Here is a 6,000-nt window from a genome sequence, read left to right as displayed (position 1 = left end):
CAAGTAAGGAAGTAAAATACCTAAATATTTTTTCTGGTGTGAAAGTTTATTAAGCTTTGATGAATTATCAAAATGACTAATGTAAATGAACTAATCATAATGGATGTGTCAGCATTGGATGTAAAGGTACAGTATCTTCCCTGATGAGAAATATATGATGGTGAATTCCCCAGATCTCATAATGGAGTTTGGTGCCGAAATCAATAAACAGCTTTTATAATATCTGATTTCATGCTTTCTTCCATTCCTGTGAGTCATTAAGTCAAGGAGTTTATCTACCTCTGCTTGCTTTAACTTTATAAGTACTACAGTGTAAAACACTTGTTATTGTGGAGAAGATTTATGATCATACCATTCTTTTCATTTATATATTCATATTGTGGGGGGCGTGGCGACAACAATTTAGAGTCTGTACAGCGCCGTTGCTAAATGGATAAGGTGGAAACTCTTAATTTTTGTTATATTACAAATCCCACTTATGTTGTGTGTCTTATGTTTTTTGCTCATTTCTTCCCATATCAAAAGGAATCACAAGCTGGCCTTTTCTATTTTACGACTACTATTGTTATTTTACTTCTAGAATATAACCTGTATTTCTGGAGTTAAACTGTAACACTAACAATAATGTATTTTCCCTTAGTACTTCCTGGTCCAGACCAGCTGACTATTGACTGGGTAAGCATCTCATCAGCTGCTGTTAGCTGGAGCCAGCCACCAGGATTGGACCAAACCCAACATCATTACCAGATCTCCTACCACTGTCCAGAGACAAAACCACACATCACTACCACATCTTCACACAGCATTACTCTCTCTGACCTGCAACGTGATACTGAATACTCTGTCACTGTCTGCACTGTGCTGGAAAATGGAAAGGGAAGTCAACTGGTATAAACAACCCTCACCACAAGTAAGGAAGTAAAATACCTAAATATTTTTTCTGGTGTGAAAGTTTATTAAGCTTTGACGAATTATCAAAATGACTAATGTAAATGAACTAATCATAATGGATGTGTCAGCATTGGATGTAAAGGTACAGTATCTTCCCTGATGAGAAATATATGATGGTGAATTCCCCAGATCTCATAATGCAGTTTGGTGCCGAAATCAATAAACAGCTTTTATATTATCTGATTTCATGCTTTCTTCCATTCCTGTGAGTCATTAAGTCAAGGAGTTTATCTGCCTCTGCTTGCTTTAACTTTGTAAGTACTACAGTGTAAAACATTTGTTATTGTGGAGAGGATTTATAATCACAGCATTCTTTTCATTTATATATTTTTAAAGTGGGGGGAGTGGCGACAACAATTTAGAACCTGTACTGTGCCGTTGCTAAATGGATATTGCAGAAATTCTTCATTTATCATTACGTTAAGGATGGATCGAAATCTACAGAATGGTTACCTCGAGAAAAATTGTGTAGGGTCATGCTTTTCAATTTCAGTCAAGGGGAGGGTTTAGTATGTTTTTTAAAATCTAGTCCAGGGGAGGGTTATGTAATTTGTAATTGATTACATTTCTATATTTCTCAGTGTTTTAGAATTAGTTGCTTCTTAGGTTATATATCAATGTGTGGCCGATGCCACCCCTCATCTCTGATTCTCCGCTGGGTGCGCAATATCAAGTGTGCTGATAGGCTATTTCGTATGGTCTCAATCAAATGATCCATAGCCTATAGGCTATAAGCTACAAAGTGCATGCTCAGAGAAGCACAGAGCAAAGTTATATTTCTAAGATAGCTACTGGGATGGTGTAAATAAAACTAGGCTGCATTACACACTGCAATGGATATCCCAACCCTCACCCCATGTGCTGCCTAACCAAGGGCTGTGCTGTGTAGGAGAGTCAAAGGCTTCTTCTGATTTATTTTATTTTATTAGACCTAGTCCAAAAAATTCACTATTTTGTGTGCAGACTAGCCTATAGCCTATGTTCTGTTCACTTCCCAATAAGCCAGTTTTGAGTAACTACCTGTTTGACAGACGAATATAGGCTATAGGCTGTGTCGTGACGTGACTTTCATTAATAGGGTGACTGTTATTTATCGAATCAACTAACGATGTTTAATTGTCACTTGATTAAATTAATCATGTAACAATTAACTCATTAGGAATTTGGGGCACCACGGAATAAGTTGTTTAACGAGTTACCATCTCCCGAATTAAACTCTTAAAAGATATACTGCTGCGGAAAAAATTAAGAGACCACTGCAAAATTATCAGTTTTTCTGGTTTTACTATTTTATAGGTATGTGTTTGGGTAAAAATAACAATTTTGTTTTATTCTATAAACTACTGACAACATTTCTCCCAAATTCCAAATAAAAATATTGTCATTTAGAGCATTTATTTGCAGAAAATAACAACTGGTCAAAATATCAAAAAAGATGCGGTGTTGTCAGACCTCGAAAAATGCAAAGAAAATCAGTTCATGTTCATTTTTAAACAACACAATAGTAATGTTTTAACTTAGGAAGAGTTCAGAAATCAATATTTGGTGTAATAACCATAACTTTCAATCACAGCTTTCATGCGTCTTGGCATGCTCTCCACCAGTCTTTCACATTGATGTTGGGTGACTTTATGCCACTCCTGGCGCAACAATTCAAGCAGCTCGGCTTTGTTTGATGGCTTGTGACCATCCATCTTCCTCTTGATCACATTCCAGAAGTTTTCAATGGGGTTCAGTGGGGTTCAATGAGTGGCGCAGTGGTCTAAGGCACTGCATCACAGTGCTAACTGTGCCACTAGATCCTGGTTCGAATCCAGGCTCTGTCGCAGCCGGCCGCAACCGGGAGACTCATGGGCGGCGCACAATTGGCCTAGCGTCGTCCAGGGTAGGGGAGGGAATGGCCGGCAGGGATGTAGCTCAGTTGATAGAGCATGGTGTTTGCAACGCCAGGGTTGTGGGTTCGATTCCCACGGGGGGCCAGTATAAAAAAATATGTATTCACTAACTGTAAGTCGCTCTGGATAAGAGCGTCTGCTAAATGACTAAAAATGTAAATGTAAAAAATGTTCAGGTCTGGAGATTGGGCTGGCCATGACAGGGTCTTGATCTGGTGGTCCTCCATCCACACCTTGATTGACCTGGCTGTGTGGCATGGTGCATTGTTCTGCTGGAAAAACCAATCCTCAGAGTTGGGGAACAATGTCAGAGCAAAAGGAAGCAAGTTTTCTTCCAGGACAACCTTGTACGTGGCTTGATTCATGCGTCCTTCACAAAGACAAATGTGCCCGATTCCAGACTTGCTGAAGCTCCCCCAGATCATCACCGATCCTCCACCAAATTTCACAGTGGGTGAGAGACACTGTGGCTTGTAGGCCTCTCCAGGTCTCTGTCTAACCATTAGACGACCAGGTGTTGGGCAAAGCTAAAAAATGGACTCATCAGAGTAGATTACCTTACTCCAGTCCTCTACAGTCCAATCCTTATGGTCTTTTGCAAACCTCAGCTTGGCTCTTCTTTGCTTCTCATTGATGAAGGGCTTTTTTCTAGCTTTGCACGACTTCAGCTCTGCCCCTAGGAGCCTGTTTCAAACCGTCCTCGCCGTGCACTTCACCCCAGCTGCCGTTTGCCATTCTTTTTGTAGGTCACTTGATGTCATCCTACGGTTGTTGAGTGACATTCGAATGAGTTGGCGGTCATCCCGGTCAGTAGAGAGTCATTTTCGGCCTCTACCGGTCTGTAGCTTTGTTGTCCCCAATGTCTGCTGCTTGACCTTGATCTTATGAACCGCCGTCTTTGAAATTTTAAGGATGGAAGCAACCTGACGCTCACTGTATCCCTCTGCCAGTAAAGCCAGAATTGAACCCTTCTTTGCCTCACTCAAAACTTTCCTTTTCAACTCTTTTGGCATGGTCAATAGGTATTTTTTGATTAATATTACTTTTGAGGTACTATTAGCACTGTTTTTGCCATCTAGCTGGTCCTATTGCAAGAGGATAGTGATGACCACAGCAGTGGTTTTTATACTTTTCCTCGTTAAATAAGATTTGATTCATGTGATCACCTAATCAGTACCTAATTCAGTAGAATGAGGTGTGCCTGTGTTGTAATTCAACAGACACTGGAATGGAATGGCTGTCATACATGTAGAGATGCTGATTTAAGAAAGATTTGCAGTGGTCTCTTAATTTTTTCCAGAGCTGTATGTTATATCGATAACAGTCACGTATTAAATAATTACCTCTTATCAGTCTCATTCTGAACGTCGCATAATCCTTGAACCTGCAAGAACCCTAACCTTATTGATGAATCAGCAATACACAAATTGGCTTAATTATTTATTTACTAACTAACTAAAAAATAACACAGAATACAAACACACACAGGTTATTGATTACTAACGTAATTCAATGAGAACAGGTCCCTAGTGGACTGGACTAACAATAGCATGAATGCTTGTGTAGAAGGAGGGGTCAGAATGGAAGGGAGAGACAGAGATTCAAACTATTGTAGTTACTTTGGAAACTACGCTCACGGAAATACAAGCGCTTAAAACCCCATTAAAACCTAATTCGGATTAGAAATGCAGCATGTATTTACGTGTAGCTATCCTCGATAGTTGAGTTGACGATCTAGGACTCTGGTTTGCCCACCAGAGATCCCAATGTCATTGGTAGAGTTTCTGTCCGTAGTGGTGGTTAGAATGGATACTTCAGCGTACCCTGTAGTTCATATAATTGATCTGTTAAAATAGATACTTCAGATGTACCAACGGTTGTTGGAGAGGGATTGTCCTTCCCAACTCGTGGCCCCGTGTAGCTCAGTTGGTAGAGCATTGCGTTTGCAATGCCAGGGTTGTGGGTTCGATTCCCACGGGGGGCCAGTATGAAAAAATAAATAATGTATGCACTCACTAACTGTAAGTCGCTCTGGGTAAGAGCGTCTGCTAAATGACTAATGTGTCTTTAGTGAAAGTTTTCTAGACGACTATACATGCCAGCTGCAGACTGAGATGATAAGGTCTAGTGCATTGTCTTCTTCTTCACCTCGTGTAGAGGTTGAGAGTTTCAGAGTTTCACCATTTTGTAACGTTTAGCTCACGCTTCACGCCTGCTGGTCTGTAGAGTGTCAACCATTTTAAGCCGTGGGGCTTGCTGGTCTGTTAGAAATTCAACTATTTGCAACATCAAGCTTACACCGTAATCTGCTTGGTCTAATGTTAATTTGTTTTTCAAGGTTAAAAGGGGCTTTCCATCACGCCGACCCAATGTCTGTGCTTACTTGGGCGTGGTTACTGACTGGCAAAAGTTTCTATGAAAAACTATTATATAATTTAAGAGGTTAAAATCACATTGCTATCTTCACAAACGTATTCTCTTACTTAATCATTATATTTTATACAACATTTAGGTGCACACCCGATAAATGAAATGTGTACACTTCCAGAGATAGTTTTGTAGTAATACCATCCTTAATAACATCACAAAACAATAAACAATATGACATGATTATTCTTTAGATCCCCACCAACCATTCCAACCACTTAGATGTCAATCTTTTGGAGAAAAAGGTTTTGGCGGCAATCTGTCCCTGTAACACAGAGACATTCAGATTTTTACATTACATTTTAGTCATTTAGCAGACGCTCTTATCCAGAGCGACTTACAGTTAGTGAGTGCATACATTTTTATTTTTATTACTTTTTTCATACTGGCCCTCCGTGGGAATCGAACCCATAACCCTGGCGTTGCAAACGCCATGCTCTACCAACTGAGCTACATCCCTGCCGGCCATTCCCTCCCCTACCCTGGACGGCGCTGGGCCAATTGTGCGCCGCCCCATGGGTAATGAACTAATCAACAATACTAGGGACAAACAAGGAGTCGTTTGTTGCAAACCATTTAGGAAAGGCGCGAGGGGTCATAAAACCCCCACATCAATCCCTCCTTTGTTCTGCGGGAGAGAGAGAGCTCTATAGACTGTTGCTTCTCTGTATTCTGATCTTGGGCTTCTCACGTCGGACCATCACATGAGAGTCATGACAGCTGCTAT

Source organism: Coregonus clupeaformis, unplaced genomic scaffold, assembly GCF_020615455.1.
Source record: "Coregonus clupeaformis isolate EN_2021a unplaced genomic scaffold, ASM2061545v1 scaf0515, whole genome shotgun sequence".
Classification (NCBI taxonomy): domain Eukaryota; kingdom Metazoa; phylum Chordata; class Actinopteri; order Salmoniformes; family Salmonidae; genus Coregonus; species Coregonus clupeaformis.
Note: the sequence above shows the minus strand (reverse complement) of the source record.